We start from the raw sequence: 22,916 nt of genomic DNA on the forward strand, positions 1-22,916 counted from the left end.
ACGTATGCTTTCAGCTCAGGTCATGATCCAGGGTCCTGGGATTAAGCCCCACATCGGGCTTTCTGTTCAGCAGGAAGCCTGCTTCTCCCTCTCCCACTCCCCCCCTCCCCCCCCCCACCGTTTGTGTTCCCTATCTCGCTGTGTCTCTCTCTGTCAAATAATGAATAAAATCTCTTTTTTTTAAAGTCAAAGTGGGGGCACCTGGGTGGCTCAGTGGGTTAAAGCCTCTGCCTCCAGCTCAGGTCATGATCCCAGGGTCCTGGGATCGAGCCCCGCATAGGACTCCCTGCTCAGCAGGGAGCCTGCTTCCCCCTCTCTCTCTGCCTGCCTCTCTGCCTACTTGGGATCTCTGTCTGTCAAATAAACAAATAAAATCTTTTAAAAAAAAGTCAAAGTGAAGTTTCTTTGAAATCACAACAGTCAAATTAAGCCAAACTCCCTTTGACAGTAACACTCCACAGTGTCAAGAACACTCATAAGTGTGGGAAAAAGATGGTCCCACGTAAATAAAGGTTGTGGTCTCTACCGTGGCGTTAGTCAGCAGTGCCCAGGAGTGACCCTGCCACCGTTCCTATCTCTTATAGGAAAAAAGGGAAAAAGCTTCAACAGCATCTTTAAGGATGACAGGGGGACAGAAGAGGGGGGCTGCCCTCTGCCCGACACCCCTCACCTCACACTACTCAGAGACACACTCATTCATCAGGCTGGCTCTGACTATTGGTTCTCGTTTCATTTTCTTCCCATTGCAGGCCCACAGACTGATCAACACTGGACTTTTCCGTCCTAGATCCTGAAGCAGGCAGAGACTGTATGAACCGGCAAGGAGATCCGCCTGTGGATGGAGAGCTTTAGTACCACTGCAGGACAATTACTTAACTTGGAGACACAAGCTGGGACAACTGTCCTTTTTCCCTTATCCAGAGGAACTTCAGAAAATAGTTGGTGGGGTTAGGGGACCCAATCATGCAGAGTGAAAAATAATAATAATAAAAAATAATATTAATGTAAAACAGCAACCGCACTAGTCTTGTGGTTACAAGATCAGATAAGACTGCTGCTTCTGAGGTTCAATTACCCTTTCAAAAGGAACCAGTTATCCCGCTTCAAACATCACAATGGCTTATGAAATATTAGGCTGACAGAGTCCCTTAATTTCTTTAAGAGGGAGTCTCAAGTCTATACTATTCAAAACCCTTGCTAAAGATTCAGGCAGGGTTATGGGTAATAAACCTTTGAGATGGGTGATTGGGTTGTTCACCGGGTAATACAATAGCATTTCATGGTGTATTAGTGTCAGTAATTGGTAACACAGTACCTCAGAAAATCATGGACATCAGAAAAAAGCTAATATCATTTAGAGTAATTTCAGCAATAATTTCAACCTTTAAACAATATTGTTACTGTCTTGACACTGAGCATGGACCCTGAGCACAAGAAATAACAAATCTGACAGTTACTAATATTGGCTTTTGGGGATGTGGGCTTTGGGAGATATCCCTTCTAGAACTCTCTGAGCAAAGTGGATGCAATGAAGATGCCTTCAAGCTCAACCCCAGGACCTAAATCCCACAATCAGAAATTGTTCAAGGTTTAGGGCTCTGGTTGAAACAGTAGTATTTGTGAAGCTAGTTAAGATCCCCATTCCTAAATGGTTCCGTGGTTCCTCATAGCAACAAAAGCAGCAGCAGCTTTCAATCCTACTAATAATGGATGTCTCTGATTTCTCAGTATAGTCCGGGAAGATAGTATTTAGAGAATATCAATGTTCTACCCATAAAGGTGTCAGCAAGTCATTTACATAATAAACAACATATATAATTCAAGTCAAAAATCAAGAATAAACCAGACAGATTCAACCAGCACCCTTTTTACCTTAAGGCAAGAATCAGGTTCTTTTCAGTGATCAGGGTTCTCAGGTTTTTGAGAGAGAAAAGAGTTTTCCTTTCGTTTGATTCTCTTGAATACACAGTAACTGTCACATAACAGAAGCTTGGGTTTAAATAAGTGATCTCTGTCAGTTTCAAGAGCTTGCGCTTGAAGTTAAACGGTTTGGCCCAGCTTAACGCCCTGTTTGGCGCAGCTTAATGCCCAGTTCGGCGCGTGAGGCCTAAGGGGTGGGGCCAGTACGCGTCAGCAGGGGGAGGAGCATCCTATTCCCGCCATTTTCTGTACTGACTGACCTGCTACAGCACAATGTTGTTTCTTATTGGTAAACTATATAAACCTTTTTTTTTCCCCCTTGTGGAATAACACCCGGGAAAGAGAGCCTAGGGGAAAAGTTTTAAATTACTATTATGTTAAATACACAACCATACTGTAAAATAAAATTCAGAACGAGGCGACATGACTTCCAATGGCTGTTCACTGTCAGAAAACAATAATTTCACTGTTCCTTTACTAATTTATAGCTCACGCTTGTCAAACGAAATATATGCAAAAGACTGGGGGCAGAAATGAACTGAATAACATGCTATTAAATTTCCGATTTTTGCAGGAAATAAAATCCCAAACAGCATTCAGTGGTGGCCAGTGACGGGCACTTTGGGGCATTCACTGCCCTAAAACAACCTCTCGGCCACTCAGACTGTGAATGTGTGTGCATTTTTACACTGGAAATACTACAACAGCTTCTTTCAGTTAGAAAACTTTTTACCTTATTTGTGAATTAAAGATAACACATAACTTTTTTTTTTTAACACAAAGCTAATGAAAAGGACCAAGAGCAACTTTTAATGTAATAAAACGATAATAAACATACAATTTCTCTGTAAAACAAAGTGCCAAACCGCGGTAAATGGCAGCCCGTGACAGACACTCCACTACATTCACTGTCGTAAAACATTACGGACTGAGCCAGATAATTAAGTTTTGCATTTGTAAATCGGGAGTACCTCATAGCAACAATTTTAAGGAAATCCATGAAGTGAAAACACCACCAGAGTTTAAACCAAGTGAATTTATACCAAATACATGATTATATTAATAAATAAAAGGCACTCAATCTGACCATTAATTTCCTCAATGTAAATCGAAATTTACACAAAACTTTCCATAAGAAACCTATGAAAGCTTCAATACCAAAATTTAACTGAATGCAATGCGAAGGAACAAACAATTGTTTTCTAAAATTAAACATCAAACTGCATTCAATATTGGCTGAAGGGAAGCTTAGAAGCATCCGTGGTGTTTGTAAAACATCAAGTGCATACAAGACCAAATTTTAAAGGAAATTTTAAAGGAAAACGTATGAGAAGGACCACTTTGGCTAAATCCAGTGAGAGAAAAATGAAAGCCGGTGTTAAGGTTCCCGAAAGCTCTTTAAGGTCGTCAATAAACAAGTTCTAAGCTGATCAGATCGTCAATTTCCTCATTTTTAAAGTTGAAAATATCAGGGGACTTTTTATTTCTTTTTTAAATTAAGTCAGAGTATGAGAAGACTGATTTTAAAATTTGACCGCATTTAAGGGGGAAAAGCCCTATAAAACTACGCTTGAAGGAAGCCAACAACCGCTAGCTGTCCTAATCCCATACACGATCCCTCAGCAGGTGACATTTCTCCTTTTCAGGTTGCAAATAACAGAAACAAGGGGGCTAGGGCCAAGAATTAAACAAATGCACAGAGGCAATAATCATCCAATAATTTAAAAGACGAAATCGCTCCCTGGCAACCACGGAGCTGTCCTGCTCAGACAACAGCACCTTCTATTTCCTCATTTTTAAGTTGAAAACAGCACAGCACCGTAATACCCCACATGAGAGGCAACCAAGACCAATATTTAAACAAGTAAAATATCAAAGTTATCCTGTTGTAACATAGGGCACAACACAGTCCATATTCAGCTAAGGGACCCACACTGTCACAAAATCTAAAGCCCTCTAGACTATTAGAGTATATTATTAATTATAATATTATTAGAATACGTTATTACACTTCACATACCAGCCTATAAAAAGTGCATTACAAATAGCCCACTGTCGATAACAATTAAGAATTAAATTAACCTTACGTTCTTATGATTGTTTGTGGGAGCTGCCGCCATGTTCCCTCATCAGTGAGGAAAAAGCTCTACCACACACTCACCACACAACCCAAGATGAAATGGGCACCGTCACAATACGTCGCGCTCCTTTTCTATCCCGTCTGTGGCTCCGCCTTCAAAAATCCCAGTTGGTTGGGGTGAGAATGATTGACAGAGATGCGATTTACTCACTCTTCTCTTTCTGTGGAAAACCTATCCATATTCTAATTGTCTGCTCCCTATTGGTGGGAAAGATTTGCACTTAGAATGTTTGTGCTTGAGTTGGGATTGCAGAACTCTAGGAACTATAGGCTAAACCAACAACTCAGTAGCTCAAATCAGACTCCCGAATCGGTCTCAGCTTGAATTCAAACAATCCCTCAACCAATTTTTTCAGATTCTCATACCGTGTCTCCTTCTATAAAGTTCTCTCCACAATTTTTGGTCTTCGGATCAATCTCAAACCAGATACTTGATTGGTTTTAGCTCGAAATTCAGTCCCCATAGCAACTGTGTTTGGGAGTGCTCACATCGAAACCACATATATAAAAATTAGGAAAGAGTAATAGGGATGAAACTAGGGATTATAAATGTTTGTTGAGTGGAGGAATGAATGAAGGATGAGTCCTTGGCCCATAAAAATCCAGTATATTCGTTTGGGTCCTTAGCCTCACAGTGAGAACCAAAGTAAGTCCTCCCCCACTTTCCTGGGTACCCTGGGCGCACTGCATGCAGCAAAGGCAGGCATAACCCCAAGGTCCATGGCACAGGAAAGGAGCAGCCTGCCAGGAACTGGAGAATCCACAAAGAATCATCAGACTTCACACTGAGCCTTCTCTAGGACTTCCCAGTATCCAGGACTTTGAAATAAATATATAGATATCGATGGCCATGTGTCGCTTTAAGCAAACACTGAGTTTATACAACTCGTAAGGCCTTCTTGCTGTTCCCTAAACACTTTGAGGGTGTTCCAACCTCAGGGCCCTTGCACTCCTTCTCCCCTCTGTCCAGAAGGCTCTTTCATCAAATATCCCCATGACTCATTCTTATTGTCTCATGCTTTTGGGTCTCAGCTCAGATGATACTTCCTGCTTGGCTTCTGCCTTAGTGCTTGCGGTCACTTGATTTAATGTGTATTTCTCCATTTGTTTATGGACTCACTCTCTCTCTCTCTCTCTCTCTCTTTTAGAATGTAAGATCCAGGTGGGTGGAGGGTGGTACTTCATCTTTCTCACCATGCTCCCAACAATCACCATGATCCCTGGCATGCTGTAGGTGCTCAATAAATCTTTGTAGAATGAATGAAGACAGTGAGAACTTCGCTATAATAAGCTTGGACCCTTGGAGTCCTCAGAAATACTCCCTAACTGCATGTACAGGATTGGAAATTCTTTCTCTAATTCTCATTCACAGAGTAATGTCAACTTTTATTCACACATTCATCCCATATTGTACAAATTCAACAGCAAAAACTATACTATAGTGAGTTAATGTCTTAAGACTTTATTATGTTCCAGGTGTGATACTAAGGATTTTATACATGGCATTTTATTGAATCCTAAAACAACCCTGTAAGGGAGTACTTTTCATATCCCATTTTACAAATAAGGAAAGTGAGACTTGTAGAGGTTAAGCAATTTACCCAAGACCTCATTGCTAGGAAGTCATGGTTTGACTGTTCTTACCATGCAGTGTAACTGGAATGGGAGAAGGACATTGTCCAGTCATTGAAGACCAGATACTCAGAATGGGCAACTATGTGACTGGGCATGGGCAGTTAGGAGCGTATCTGTAGAACAGGGAGAGTACGTGTGGGGTGAGAGAGGCCTGAGGGATAGGATAATAAGAACTAGGAAATGGCCAGAAAGACATTGAACCCATGGCCCTCTAGCGCCAATGTCCATACTTTAGGCCTCTTTAGTAGACGAATCACACCTTTTGTGTGGTTGCCTCTTCCTGGAATGTCCTTTTCCTCCAGTGCCCACCCTTCAGGGCCCAGCTCAAGTGAAGCCTCCTGCATGAAGCCTCCCTGATCTTCTTTTCCCATGCCCACAGGCAATAGGCTCTCTCCTGCTGCTATGGGGTGGGGAATATGGGAAAACATGAGAGTCAGGGTGCAGGGGAGCGCTGGGGGCTCTGGGATCAGTTAGCACTGGGCTGGACATGATGGAAAAGCCCCAAGACTTGTACTTGGAAGTCTGCACTCGGGTTGAAGTCTCAAGACTTGTACTTGGGAAGGTCCCAAGGCTTATACTTGGAAATTTGAACTTCTGTTGAGGTTGCAGAAATTCTGGAAATTTCAGGGTAAACAACAAAGTAACCCATACCTGTCTCCTGATTGGTCAGAGAAGTTTAAATGAAAACTACAAGTTGAAAGTAAATTTGATAGGGTGCCTGGGTGGCTCAGTTGGTTAGGCAACTACCTTCAGCTGGGTTCATAATCCTGGAGTCCCGGGATTGAGTCCTGCATTGGACTCCCTGCTCAGTGGGGAATCTGCTTCTCCCTCTGACCTTCTCCCTTTCATGCTCTCTCTCTCACTCTCTCTCTCTCAGATAAATAAATAAAATCTTTTTTTAAAAAAAGAAAGTAAACTCAATAAAGAAACTAATGTGCAACAACCACTGGGATTGGTCAGAATTAGGAAATCAACATACATGACAACCATATTTCAGGCTGAACAGGAAGATACTACCAAGACAGGAAATGGAAAGGTGGGGGAAGTGAGATAAACCAAGGAAACTAGATAAGTTCACACCTGCAGTTAGGGGGTATGGGGAAATGGTATGGTCTGCAATTCTGGTTCTTTCTACTTAAGTCTTCAGAGGCCTTCAAGTGAAGAGAACATAGAAGAAGTACAATCCTCATTCCTTGGAGGCCCAAATTATGTGATTAAGAGTGGTTGACCAAAGTGTGGTTCCTAAATTGCCAAAATCCATATCAGTAGGGGAGCTGCTTTTTTTGTTATTGAAGTGAGATTCACATAACATAAAATTAACACTTTAAAGTGAACAATTCAGTGACATTTAGTGTACTTACAGTATTGTACAACCACCATTTCTATGTAGTTCCAGAACATCTTCATCAGTCTGGAAGGAAATACAGTACCTATTAAGCAGTTGCTCCCCATTTCCCCTCCTCTCCAGCCCCTGGCAACCACCGATCTACACCCTATCTCTATGGATTTGCCCATTCTAGACATTTTGTATAAATGGAATCACACCATATGTGGCCTTTTGCATCTGGCTACTTTGACTTAGCCTATTGTTTTTGGAGTTCGTTCACGCTGTAGACACCAGTACATATTCTTAACTCTTGTTTTATACTTCTAAATCAGGAAAAAACAAAATTACAAACAAAAAGAGTACATTCATACTTTCTTTTATATCTGTGTATTTACCAATGCTTTTACTTCTCATGTGGATTCAAGTTACTGCCTAGTATATTTTAAGTTTAGTATAAAGAACTACGTTTAGTATTTCCTATATGCTAGCAACAAATCCTTTGTTTTTGTTTATCTGGGAATGTCTTAATTTCTCTTTTTTTTCTTCTTTTTTGTTGTAGTAAAATAAGTATAACTTAAACTTATCACTTTAGCCATTTAAAAGCATACAATTCAGGGACATTAAGTACATTCATAATGTTGTGCAACCATCACCACTATCGAGTTCCAAACTGTTTTTAATCATCCCAAACAAAAACTCTATACTATTAAGCAATCACTCCCCATTGTGTACTACCTAAATTTAGTTGGTATTAATCAGAACCACATTGTTATAAGTTAAGAGGTTAATTGTAATCTCCAGGGCAACCACTAAGAAAATAACTAAAAAATATGTAGTAAAAGAAATGAAAAAGATTTAAATGATGTATCCTAGAAAATGTCTGTTTTATACAAAAGAAATCAGTAATGTGGGAATAGAATAACAAGAAGTCTAAAAGACATATAGAAAGTAAATACAAAATGACAAACATATATCCTAACTTATAAATAATTAAATTATTTGTAAATGGATCAAACACTGCAATAAAAAGGCAAATATCAGCAAGAGGGACTTTATTTTTTTTAAAGATTTCATTTACTTATTTATTTGAGAGAGAGAGAGAGAGAGAGAGAGAGAGAAAGAGCGTGAGCAGAGGGAGGGGCAAAGGGTGAGGGAGAGTATCTCAAACAGACTCCCTGCTGAGCACAAAGCCTGACAGAGGGCTCGATCTCACAACCCTGAGATCATGACCTGAACCAAAATCAAGAGTAGGGCACTTAACTGACTGAACCACCCAGGCACCCCTGCAGAATGGATTTTGAAATAACCTGACTATATATTATCTGTGCCAAATACGCTTTAGATTCAGACAGAAATAAGTTGAAAATAAAAGGAAAAAGATATACCATGCAAACAGTAACCAAAGAGACCTAGAGTGGCTGTATTAATATCACACAAAATAGACTTTAAGACAAAAACACTTACTAGAGACAGAGAACACTTCATAATGAGAAAAAGTAAAATCACTCCAGAAATTATAACATTTATAATCATATATACACCTGACAATAGAGTCCCAAAACACAAGAAGCAAAGACTGATGTAACTAATTGGAGAAATGAGCAATTCAAAATTAATAGGTGGAGACTTAAATATTTCACTTTCAATAATGGGTTGAATAACTAGACAGAAGATCAGCAGGGAAACAGAAGACTTAAACAACATTATAAACCAACTAGACATAACAATCTAGAGAACCCTGTGCCCCAAAACAGGAGAAAACCCAGTATTCTTTTTTTTAAGATTTTATTTATTTATTTATCAGAGAGAGAGAGAGAGAGAGAGCATAAGCAGGCAGAATGGCAGGCAGAGGCAGAGAGAGAAGCAGGCTCCCCACTGAGCAAGGTGCCTGATGTGGGACCCGATCCCAGGACCCTGAGATCATGACCTGAGCCAAAAGCAGTGGCTTAACCGACTGAGCCACCCAGGCATTCCAAAAGCCTAGTATTCTGAAGCCCACATGAAACAAATGACAGGATAAATCAAGTCTCAATAAATTTAAGGGGACTGAAAATAGACAAAGTGCCTTCACAAAACAACAATGCAGTGAAATAAAAAATTCATACAATAAAGAATTTCGGTAAATTCACAAATGTGTGAGGATCAAACAATACACACCTTAATAACTATGGGCCAATAGAAAAAAGATTACAAGAAAAATTAGAAAATACCTTGAGATGAATGGAAACTAAAACACAACATATCAAAGTTTACGGAATGCAAGAAAAGCAGTGCTCAGAGAGATCTTTACAGATGTAAGAGCCTACATTTAAAAAGAAGAAATATTTAAAATCAATAACCTAACTTTCCACCTCAGGAAAGTAAAAAAAAAAAAAAAACAAAAAAACTAACTAAACTGAAAGAAAGGAAAAGGAAAGATGTAATAAAGATTACAGCAGAAATCAATGAAAGAGAATAGAAAAGTAATAGAGAATATCAACAAAATAGAAAGTTGGTTATTTAAAAAATTATCAAAATTGGCAAACCTGTTGTTATATTGACAAGAAAAAAAAGATACTAAATTCACTAAAGTCAACAATAAGATTATGTTATTACTGACATTAGAGAAATAAATGGGATTAAAAGGGAATACTATGAATAATTGTATGCCACCAAATTAGGTAACCTACATGAAATGGATAAACTCATGGAAGTACATGAACTACCAAAAACGACTCAAGAAAAAACAATCTGAATAGACCAATTAATGAGATTGATATTTTTACAGAGAAAAGCTCAGAATCAAATGGCTTCACTGGTACCTTTTCAAAAATGTTTCAAGCAAATCTTTTACAAACTGCTCCAAAAAACAAAGGAGGAGGGAACACTTCCTAACTCGTTCTATGAAACCACTATCACCCCATATCAAAACCAGATAAAAGCATCACAAGAGAACAAAACCACAGACCAGTATCTCATAAGCATAAATGAAAAATCTTTAAAAAATACTACCAAATCTAATACAGCAATATATAAACAAGATTACACTTCATAATCAAACATTTTCCCCAATAATGCATTTGCATGTGAAATAATTTTGTATATAGAAAATAAGGAATTCCCCCAAGTATAAAAAGAAAAGAGAAAAAAGCTATTTTAACAAATGAATTTGAAAGTCTGTAGGATACAAAAATCAACTGTACTTCTGTAGTTGGCAAAAAATAATCTAAAAATGAAAGAAGAAAATCCCATTTAAAGTGGCACTAAAAAAGAATAAAATACCTAGGAATAAATTTAACAAGAGTGTGATCCCTGGACCCTGAAAACTGTAATACATTTTTTTTTTAGTAATCTCTATACTCAATGTGGGGCTTGAACTCACGACCCTGAGGTCAAGAGTCACATGTTCTGCCGACAGAACAGGCAGCCAGGTACTCCTGTAACACATTGTTGAGAGAAATTAAAGAAGCTCTAAGTAAATGAAAATACATTCCCTGTTCATGGACTGAAAAACGTAGTATTTTTCAGATCAACAATACCCAAGTTGACCTACAGACTCAATGTAATAGCTATCAAATTCCCAGCAAGCTATTTTTTCCCTCACAAATTGACGAGCTGATTCCAACATGTATATGGAAATACTACGGTACCCAAAACAGTCAAATTATTCTTCAAAACAGCAAAGTTACAGGATTGACACTTCCTGATTTCAAAACTTAACGAAAATCTACAGTAAACAAGATTATGTGGTACTGACATAAGGATAGACGTAGAGAGTAATGGAATGAAATTGAGAGTACAGAAATCAGTCCATATAGCCATAGTCAATTGATTTTTGTTAAGGGAGCCAAGACCATTCAAGGAAGAAAGAATAGTCTCTTCCACAAATGATACTGGAACAACTGCATACCCACATAGAAAATAATTAAATTGTACTCTTATTTCACATGATATACAAAAAATTAAATCACTATAGATCAATGACTTGTAAGAGTAAGAACTAAAATTATAAAATGAAGATAAAAAGAGCTAAAATGATAAAATGAGGATAAAAAGAGCTAAAATGATAAAATTCTTAGAAGAAAACGTAGGTATAAATCTTTGTGACCTCAGATCAGCAATGGCTTCTTAGATATGAAACCTGAAGCACAAGACTACAAACTACGTAAATTGGACTTTATCAAAATGAAAAACATTTGTGTTTCAAAGGACACTATCAATAAAACGAAAAGATAGCCCAGAAAATGGGAGAAAACATTCGCAAATCATATCCCTGGTAAACAAATTGATTCAGAATCTATAAAGAATTCTTGCAACTCAACAACAGAAAGAGAAAGAACCAAGTAAAAATGCGCAAGGCAGTTGAATAGACACTTCCTCAAAGGAGATATACGAACGCCAGTAAGCACATGAAGGAATGCTCAGCGCCATTAGTCATTACGGAAATGTAAATCAAAACCACAATGAGGGGGGCACCTGGGTGGCTCAGTCAGTTGCACATCTGCCTTCAGCTCAGGTCATGATCCAGCCCCCAGTTGGGCTCCCTGCTCAGCGAGGAGTCTGCTTCTCCCTCTCCACTTGGCTCTTGCTCTCTCTCTATCTCTGTCGCTATCTCTGTCTGTCTGTCTGTCTTTCTCTCTCTCTCAAATAAATAAAAATAAAAAACCTAAAAAAACAAAACAAAACACAGTGAGGTACCACTCATACCCACTAGGATGGCTAGAGTCAAAAAGACATGGGAAGAAGTGTTGGTGAGGATGTGAAGAAATTAGGAACCTCATACATTGTTGGTGGGAATGTAAAATGGTGCAGCTGATGTGGTGATTTTTATGAGATGTGAACTTTGTCCTGATAAATAAATAAATATAATACAAGTGTGGGGCACCTGGGTGGCTCAGTGGGTTAAGCCTCTGTCTTCAGCTCAGGTCATGCGCTCAGGGTCCTGGGATCGAGCCCCACATCAGGCTCTCTCCTTGGCGGCGTGGAGCCTGCTTTCCCCTTCTCTCTCTGCCTGCCTCTCTGCCTACTTGTGATCTCTGTCAAATAAATAAATAAAATCTTAAAAAAAAAAAGTCTGTTTCTTTGTTTGCCTCTCTCTCTCTCTCTTTACATATATATATATATATGTAATACATATATATACATATATATGTATTTTATATATATATAAAAAATACATGTGCGTACACACACACACACACACACACACACACTTTCCATCATTTTCCTGAGAACAAGCTTAGTGATCTTAGGATGAGAGATTCCCTATTTGTTCTTGTCTTTTATTAGAAGGCAGGCAAGAGTTCATATCAAAGTTCTGGCTCAACCCAGAGGCAGACAACTCAATGGCCATGCTTCACCAATTCTCTGCTTTCTGAACATTCGCTAAGTTTTGTTGTCAACCTAGTGAGCTTGGCCTATGGCCTTTGGAACTATCTAGACAAAGGTTCAATCCATACCCTGATGCTAAGGAGCTTAGTGTCTTTGGGTTGATTACCTCCTTGAAAGGCAAAAGGGAAAAAACACATTCTGGGCAGTCCATGCCTTCAGTGGTTTATAGAAATGTTCTTTTTAACTGTGTTCATACCTCAGGTATGTACAGTCCCTGGCACGCACACACAAAAAGACTACAGTAGTAGTATCTAATAGTGTCTATTAGATAAAGCCATGTAGGGATGCCTGGGTGGGTCAGTCAGTTAAGCACTTCTGCCTTGGGCTCAGGTCATGATCTCAGGGTCCTGGGATCAAGTCTTGCATCGGGCTCCCTGCTCAGCGGTAAACCTGCTTCTCCCTCTGCCTGTCACTCTCCCTGCTTGTGTGCTCTCTCTCTCTCTCTCTCTCTCTCTCTCACAAATAAATAAAATCTTTAACAAAAATAAAATAAATAAAATAATTTAATCCACACAAAAGCCCGATGATTTGGGTGTCATTACTTCTATATTACAGGTGAGGTCTTAATTTCTTCACTGGTAAAATGTGAACTTATTAACACTCACCTCACTGGGTTTTGTTGCGTCTTTTAATTATATCCATTGTAAGAGAGAGAAGGATATTGTGGAAAAAGCATTGATTTTGTATCGGAAAGTTATGAATTTGTGTATCAACTGAGCCATATACTGTGAACGTAGGAAAATGACTTCCCTGAATTTCAGTTTCCGTGGCTGTTAAATTAAGTGTTACATATAATACTAAATTATAAACTATATCATATACAAGAAATCATTGTATTTTATATCATTATATATGTATACACACACACACACACACACACACACATACATACACATACACATCCACTTCAGGAACTAACTCTTCCCTTTTCAAGCTTCTTGCTCATTCTCTCTCTCATTTCTAGACAATGTAGTGCCCAGGGCTCCAGCCTGGAGATTCTTCTCTATCTACCCTTATCCATGTATTGATTTCATAGTGTCAACACTATATATAAAAATATATTTTTATATATATATATAAAATAGGAGTCTATGTATATGTGTATATATATTTATATGCGTGCATAAAAACATTTAGCCACCTAGCATAATACCTAACACATAGTAACTAATTGAAAATTGTACTCATTCTTACTTAAATGATAGTTATTATTATAGATAAAACATCTGGCTCAAAATAGGTGCCAGAAAGTTCCTTCCCTCCTTTCCTGGTCTTAGTGTGGCTCCCATGCACTTCAAGTTTCCTTCTCTGCTGCTGCTCCTGAATTGCCTTTGTTTCTCTCGAAAACATCCCCTGCCCCCTCCCTCCTCTCATCTAATGCTTGCAACCTTGGCCTTCCTAATAAAGGCCCTTGATCAAACACGCACCTCTCTGCATCTGCCTTCTGGACTAATTATTTGACACTGGACACAAATCAAGGTCCATGATCAGCCCTTTGCTGCCCTCACATGGCCTACTCCAGCATCTGTTACAGCTGACAGATGACCACTGGCCAGCAGAGGCTCAGTCAGCTCTGGCCTGGTTCAGACAAGGAGTGCACAGAAAATAATTCCCTAGGGGATCTGGGCAAATGCATCTGTTCCTCTGGAAGATAGGGATGAAGAGGCAATGGCCAACTCAATCTGATACCTCCAAAAGAGAACATTCGGGGACGTCCCAATGGTCTGTTTCAGAACTGTTCAGGACTACTGATGGCTACGTCAGCATTATGTGAAAAGAAAGCAAAAATCCTATGGAAACCTCAGGCCTTATATGACTGCCTTTCTGAACTCAGTTCATGTCTAGACCTCTAGATGCTGAGACCTGCCTAAGCCAAAACTCTCTCTGAACATCAAAGCTCTCTTCCTATTTCAGACCCACATGCTCCTCTACAGGAGGTGGTGGCAGTGGGAGCTCTATCCTAGTTACTCCACTGTGTAGTACAGAAGATGCCAGCTTGGGCTTGCCAAGGGAAATTCCATTTCTTGAAGGCAGATTAGCATGAACCATATCCCTCAACCACTGTCTAAAGAACAGGTGTAAAATTGGGGTGCGTGTGGGAGAAATGGGTGACAGGGGTCAACATGTGAAAAGAAAAAAAAAAAAAGAATATCACCTTCTCATACCTTCAGACCCCCAGCGATCCGTTCCACAGTTTCTCAAGTGAGCAAACTTAAACTGTTTTTCTATTTTTTTATTCATTCAGCAAATATTTTTAGAGGGAAAAGAAGAGATAGGTAGTCGTTTGGGGGGAAAAATTAGACTATCCATTAACTAGCTGGAAAAAGTGTATGTTGTGTGTGTTGAGTGTGTTGTTCGTGTGTGTTGAGTGAAGTTGTGGGGGAGGCAACTGGCAAAAGGTGATATTGATCCCCAAACCAGACGATAAGGATCAAATAGAAAACCGAAGATAGAGCCTATCTCTGAATATTGATATAAAAACCCTAAACCTTTAGCAAATAAAATCCATCTTCACATGAATTAATACACTGACAAATTATAACTGAGTGGAATTTTCCCTAAGAAGGAAAGCGTTATTCAAGATTAAGTATTAAATTAATATTATTTGATATCTTAATAAATCAAAGGAAGAAAGCCTCACCATGTGGTTATTTCAAAGAATACAGACACAGATCAGTGAATAAGTTTATCTATACCTGATTTTTTGATGCTGAATAATATATGAAAGAGGTGGATACTTTCTTAATTCCATGTCAAACAGTTACTAATTTTGAAATAACGGAAGATTTCCATTGAAGTCATGAACAAGGCAAGGAATGAATTGTTAATAAAAGTTCAATAACACTTATACAACATGAATATAAATTTAATGCAAGAGCATGTCTCATTTGTAAAAGTAATAGCGAAGATTAATTTCTTAGAAATAAACTTGACAAGATATGGACAAAGCCCATATGAACAAAACAAAATTGTGAAACTCTACTGATAACCATGAAAGAAGACTCTAGTAAATGAGAAGACATACCTTATTCTTTTTGATAAGGCATAAATGATTTTGAAAAATCAATTACATTACTCAAAATATTCGATGTAATCTCAACAAACATTAACATAATATTTCACTTTGGAACTTGAGTCTAATACTGCAAAATTCATCCAGAAAATAAGCATGAGGAAATTGCCAGAACAATTTTGAACTGAAAGAGAAATAGGGGCTTAGCATATATTAAAATGCATTATGAGAATATAATAATAAAAACTATGTGTTACTTAGCAAGAATAAACTAACAAATTAATGGAACATGATAAAAAATTCTCTGAGTAGGCCCGGATGTACATTGAACAAATGTATTGTTATACAGTTTCAAATGTGAGGAAGAAAATGGGCTTATTGAACAGATTTGCTTGGACAACAGGCTAGCCATTTGGTGTGAGCAGAGGAGTGAAATCTCTATTTTATTTTTCACACCAAACAGAAGGAAAGAAGGAAAAAGAAAATAAAAATTAAATTAAAAAAAGAACAAGCATGAATTTGACACTGTCATTCATGGGCAATTTCTTTTTTATTTTTTAAGAGTTATTTATTTATTTGAGAGAGAGAGAGAGAGCAAGCAGGGCAGAGGGGCAGATGGAGAGGGATAGAGAAACCCAAGCAGACTCCCACTAAGCACAGAGCCTGACCCAGATCTCCATATCATGACCCTGAGATCACGACCTGAGCCGAAACCAAGAGTCAGTCACCCAACTGACTGAGGCACCCAGGCACCCTCATGGGCAATTTCTTGGCAGGCATTGACATCTAATCTTGTGACCTAGAAACCACTTAACATCATAACATCCAGCTTGAGTTCCTGTCAGCCCTGCGACTCTGACCTCAGGTTCCCTCTCTGCACACTAAAGGAGTTGACCTCCGACATCTCTAAGGTTCCTTTGAGTTCAGGCATTCTATAAAGGTCGCCTTTGCACTACAAAGAATCATTTGCTCCCTTTCTTTCATTTCCCTTCCTTTAGAGCATCTTTGCTGGAACATCAGATGGACCAAGAGATTCTGGTCATAAGTACTTTTGTCCATTCACAGGGGCAGCGTCCAAACAGCTGCAACTAGCTGTGCTTTTTAAGGACTCCTTGCTAGTTCCTGATTCTCTCCCTTGGAGTACACAGGGCTCCATGAATCTTTCTTTCCACCCTTACCCCTGTAGTGATGTCATCTGTTTTCATGGGCAGAAATGCCCTCAAGGCAAGGACGACTCTATAATGTATCTTCCCGGGCCAGATCTCTCCAGGCCATAGGTACCCAACTGCCTACTAGACATCTCTTCTTGAATGTCTAACAGGCGCTGCGTACTTACCACATCCAAAAAGAACCTCCTCCCCTTTTCACCAAAGCTAGCTCCTTCCCCAGCCCAGTCTTAGTTAAGCCAATACTTAAGAGTTGCTCAGACCAAAACCTTGGGGTCACCCTTGCCTGCTCTTTCTCTCATGTCCTCCAGCCAATCCACTGGCAAATCTTGCAGTTCCTACCTGTAAAATACAGCCAGAATGTCATCACTTCTGGCCTCACCAACTGCTGCCACCTTGGCCCCAAATACCACCAACGTGTCCCTAGATAGCAATCTCTTCTTTATTAGTCTCCCTGCTATGGATTTTATCACCCTGGAGTCAGTTCTCCATGACAAACAGCTAAAATGTCAGATTATATCATCTTTAGGCTTCCCATTCCATTCATCTAAAAAGCAAAGCCCTCGGTGCATGGAGGACAGGTTAGATGGGGGATGGGGATTAAGGAGGGCACTTGTTATGGGCACTGGGAGTTGTACGTAAGGATGACTCACTGAATTCTACTCCAGAAACCAATAGTGCACTGTATGTTCACTGACTAAAATTTAAATTAAAAAGAACAAAAAACAAAAAACAAAGCCCTTACAGCAGCCCATAGGAACCTAAGCAATACCCTGGCTCATTATCCTTATGACCTGTCTCTTCCTCGGCTCTCTCACTGCATCACAGACAGAGGACTTGATTGTTCCTCAGGCACGCCCAGTCTCAGGCCCCAGGGCCTTTGCATTGTTATTCTCCTTGCCGGGAAAGCTCCTTTCCAGGTATCCACGAAGCTTATTGGCTCCCTCACGTCCTTCAGGGCTTTGTCCAAATGCCATCTTATTAGTGGGCATTCAAGACTATACTTTCAGGGATCATTTCTATAGTTTGTTATTAGTGGGCATTCCTCAACAGCTCTGTTGAAAATTACACGTCTCCTGCGGAATACTCCTTGCCTGTTTCTTCATTTATCTTTATATCAGACTTTCTACTCTCCTACGCATCATGTATTTTACTTCTTTATTTGTTTATTGCCTGTCTCTCCTCCTGAGCATGTAAGTTCAGCAAAGACAGGATTCTTGTCTGGTTTTCCAGTGTGCAGAAGATTGCCTCGCACACAATAGATATCCAATAAATATTTGTTGAATGAATAAATGAACTGTCCCCATTGACCAGATGCCTCCAAGACTCCTGTCCTTGTTAGAGAATGATAAAATGGCTTTAGAGAGTGAATTAGACTGTGAACAATAAGTATAAAATACTGTGTAGATGCACAAATGATTATTTCCTTATCTGGCCAACGTACAAGGGACATATACAAATTGTTCTAATCACAGAATGATGAAAAAATTATGAACAATGAGTTCTTGAATAAGTGTAGGGGGAAAATAATGGATTGTAGTTTAAATGAAATTGGGATGCAACGGCGAGCATCACAGACTTGCTTTATCTACTCTTTGAGCACTGTCATTTGGGGAAAATGTCCTTTAGAGAAAAAGAAGTAAGTCAGAGAGACAGGCCAAGTGAAGAAACACTGGGGCCCAGGGCTTGTACTGAGTAGGGTCAGTATTTAAATATCTTTTCGCTGTGAATTCTTTCTTTTTTGACACGATGTTCTAATTACTTATTTGCAACATTGAATCAAGTGAACATTTACTCCTTTGCCAGGAAAACATATTTACTCTTACTCAGAATTTTTTAACAGCAATTGAAAATTCTGGCTACTTCTGATTAGACAGACACCTTCCACCATCCAAACATAATGAAGTGAACAATACGTGGTGATTAAGATTGTGTTTTCCAAGTAAAGGTTTCCACTGAGGGCAGTTCTACAAAATACCGTTTCCACTTCCTGTTGTGCATCTCAGCTGCTGGATGCAGAATTAGAGCTATGGGCTGGCAGATGCTATAACCAAGGAGGAGCCCCTCCCCTTGGTCATCACGGTGTTCAGGGCCAAATGATGATTTCTGATTGCACATACTGTGGCACATATTACCTTAATTGTGCAAGATACTGGTTTGCGTTTGTATAATCATGTGTTCAAGACCATGAAACCATGGGCTGCGCCCTCCCATGATGGCGGAGCGAGAAAGAAAGATCTTTTCTTACTACAGTACGTTCAAGTTCAGGGTTTCCACACTACAAGTGTCATTGAGCCCTCAGAGAAGAAGAAACTGTCGGGCATCTGAAGGCAATATCTAAACAGAGCAGGAAATAACGTTTCGATGCACCAGTAAGGAAAATCAAAGACAGCATCCAAAATCGTTGCATGAAAAGATACACATTGTGTCACAGAGCAGGCCTCTGTGACATCTCATCTCTAGATGAGGCCCTCAGTCTGGCAGCCTACAAGGAACGGAATCGTGTCAGCAACCACATGAGCTTAGAAGTACATCCTTTTCCCAGTAAAACCTCAGGTAAAACAGAAGTCCCAGCTAATACCTTGATTACAGTCTTGTGAGACCTTTTTAAAAAAATATTTTATTCATTTAGTTGTCTCAGAGAGAGAGAGAGCACAAGCAGGGGGAGTGGGAGGCAGAGAGAGAAGCAGGCTCCCCCCTGAGCAAGGAGCCCAATGGGGGACTCAATCCTAGGATCCTGAGCTGAAGGCAGATGCTTTACTGACTGAGCCACCCAGGCATCCCCAGTCTTGTGAGACCTTGAGCAGAGGACCCAGGTAAGCTGTGGCCAGAGCCCTGGTCTACAGAAAATGTGAAATGACACGTGTGTGTTCCTTCGAGCTGCTGTGTTTGTGGTAGCGTCATTATGTGGCAATAGAGAACTAGTAGAGATTTAAAGGTAAACAATGGTTTCTGCTGGCAAGAATTTCAGTCAAGGGGGAAGACACTTAAAACCTTAAAAAGATAACTTTAAACTTAAGACAACTAAAATGACAGTGTGAACAAAGAGCTAAAGCACAGGGTAGAGAGTAGCAGATCTCCAGGGAAGGTTGATCCTTGTCCCCAGCAGGTCTGGCCTGGAGATGTTTCTGGTTTGTTCTTTTTTTTTTTTTAAAGATTTTATTTATTTGAGAGAGAGAACAAGCGAGGGAGAGAGGCAGAGGTAGAGGGAGAAGCAGGCTCCTCACTGAGCAGGCAGCCCAGTGTGGGGCTTGATCCCAGGACCCTGAGATCATAACCTGAGCCGAAGGCATCTGCAACCAAGGTGCCCCTGGCACCGAGATGTTGGGACCCTATTAGGAAGGAACCCTAGGACTTCGGTTGGTGAATGTGGGTCGACGCACTCAAAAATCTTGACTTCCCAGATGCCCCTCCAGGCCTGCAGAAGTACTCCACTCCTCCCTGTGAAAAGTTTGTGTGCCCCCCATTTTCCCCCCAGCTTACAGACAATGAAAAGACTTCTGTTTTATAAGACAATGTGCATTACTGACCTGCCTCTAGCCCCCGGAAGTATGGTAAGTTACAATTCTCCGGATGAATGGCAGAGATCAGTGCCAGCCTCAGATAACTAAATGACGTAGGGCTACTTCTCTCTAACCTGTCCCCAATTAATTCACCAGTCTCGACACTGCAAGTCAGACAGATCCTAAAGAGTGACAGTGGTCTGCCAACTCCACGAAGCCTTAGTCGTGGCTGCGGGGCCAGAAGGAGTACCTTCTCTAGAGAAACTCACCACAGCCTCAGGGGTGTGGTATGTGGGCTTTGAGATCTGGAAAGCAAGCTCTTTTCTGTCCTATCATGAAAGATGACAGGAGACAGTTCACATTAACATGGAACTGACAAAACAGTAAAATGTGTTTATGATCTTGGCCCCAGGGTCTATTAACGTTCCAGCCCTCTGCCTTATTATAGTCCAAAGGGACCTGAACATTCCTCAGAACATCACACTGGTCTGCTCTAGTGATGATATCATGGTAATTGGACCAGAAAAGTATGAAGCAGCAAGTGCATTAGAAGCCCAGGTAAGGGGGCACCTGGGTGGCTCAGTGGGTTAAGCCTCTGCCTTCGGCTCAGGTCATGATCTCAGGGTCCTGGGATCGAGCCACGCATCAGGCTCTCTGCTCGGCAGGGAGCCTGCTTCCCCCTCTCTCTCTGCCTGCCTCTCCGCCTACTTGTGACCTCTCTCTGCCAAATAAATAAAATCCTTAAAAAAAAAAAAAAAAGAAGCCCGGGTAAGACACAGGGGTATCCAGAGGGCAAGAGAAAAACACAGGGAGAAACAAGAGATCATGCCACTGCATTTAAGGTTTTAGATGTCCCGTGGTTTGTGGCTTGCAGAGATATTCCCTCCAAAGTAAAGGACAATTTTTTGGTATCTCCTGCCACTGAGAAGGAAGCCCAGAACCCAGGCAGCCTAGCTCCCTCCAGCAAGTCTAGTGGGTGCTAGTTCAGTGGTCCTTTCAAATCTCTCCAAGGTTCTAGTAAACTTCCTGGAAGTAAACAGAGAGAGGAGGAGGCAGGAACAGAGTGGGAAGGGGTGAGGGGAGAAGGGAATGGGAGGAGAGTGGACCGGAGGGCCATGGAAACAATGGGAAGAGAGAGAAGGGAGAGAAAAGGAAAGCAAATAGAGACAAAAAATGAAAAAGAGAGAGTGAAAGGAGATAAACCAAAAGAAACAAGAAAAATAGAGGAAACAATTATGTGGGAAGAGAAAAACAAATTTCAAAAGGAGAAAGGGTGAGATATTGAAGAAAAGGAGACAGAGAAGCCATGTCTGGATTCCTAGGTTGGGGTTCAGGATCCATTGCAGTGAAGGAGTGATATTGCAGATCATTTTAAAGAACCAACATCGTGGTGAGAAAAAACACAAAGACTTGACTTGCGTTTGACACGATTTACCACATTTCCCCCTAGATGTTGACCTAGACCACTTTCAGGCAAATAACTGAAAAGCAGAAACAGAAAAGACCACCATTCTCTCGTCCAGAACAAAACACAGTAAAAAAAAAAAAAGTGCATAATAGGTTTTAGAAAGCTATTCAACAAAACAGGTGAGCTGGAGACAGCCTCTGGGAAGATCTCCGGCTCTCTGAGGCAAACAATTCACAATTACTTTAAAGGTGGGAGAACAGAAACAGCTCAAATCATCTTAGACTCATTTCCACGATTCACGATTATAGCAGAACCTACCTCATCCAGGAGCACTGGAAACAGACACCTTCTAACCACGGACTCCTGCCCGCCTCACATGGCCCAGGGCTGCAGAACAACAGAGCTTTGCTCTTGCCAGCACTATCCCCCTTTGGGGTAACTGCTCTAGGATGTAAAGTGAGCAGAATGAAAGCTAAAATACGGTAGCGTCGAGCCGGAGATGGCTCAAGCTGGACGACAGAAAAGACTGGAAGAGCGGGGGGAGTAGGCAGGGGCAAGTGAGTCACGCACAGAATTGGAGGTGACACCAAAGCCACAGCAATCAAGATGAGTACACTCTGAAATCAACGTTGCTGAAATATCAATATTCACGCAAAAGAACATAGTGAACAAAATGTCAAAATCTTAAAAACTGGTTCAGCCCACGCTGGGAGAAACTGAGAAACGTGATGACCCTTGTATTTGGGAGACAGGATTCCTAGGAGTATTTGGGCAAAAGATGATTTCCTAAATAAAATCTTTAAAAAAAAAAAAAAAGATGTTTTCCTTTCATCTGTGCTGATCCAAAGTGTAGATATATCTCTCACATACACCTATCATATGCACACATGCACACACGCACACTCACAGGCTTTTTGAAATATGAAGGCGCAAGTCCATTGTCCACTTGCACTTCTCACATTGACCTTTTTGTTGCCATTACCAAAACTTTTGTAAAAATTTGAGGTAAATCTTCCCACTCTTGTTTTTTCCATTCCGTAATCTGTGCTAGTTTGGAGCCAAACTATCAATGGCTAATTTTCTGTAACAATGTTGCAGTTTGTTAAATGGCTTCCCACAGAAAGTGGGAATGTAACAATATTAACTCTGGATATTGAATTGTACCCTTTTTTTTGAATTGTACTTTTTTTAGGTTTTTTAAAACAATATTGTCTATCACTGATTTTTAACAGCGTTGTCGAGATCTAGTGGGCATGCCACAGAATTCCCCCCATTTAAAGTCTACATTTCACTGTCTTTTAGCATATTACCAAATCGTGAAACAATCACCACTATTTAATCATAGGACATTTCCATCTCCCTCAAAACAAACCTTTCATCTATAAGCTGTCATTCCCCATTCCCCTTTCCATCCAGGCTGTAGCAAGCACTAGT

This window comes from Martes martes, assembly GCF_963455335.1.
Source record: "Martes martes genome assembly, chromosome: X".
Classification (NCBI taxonomy): domain Eukaryota; kingdom Metazoa; phylum Chordata; class Mammalia; order Carnivora; family Mustelidae; genus Martes; species Martes martes.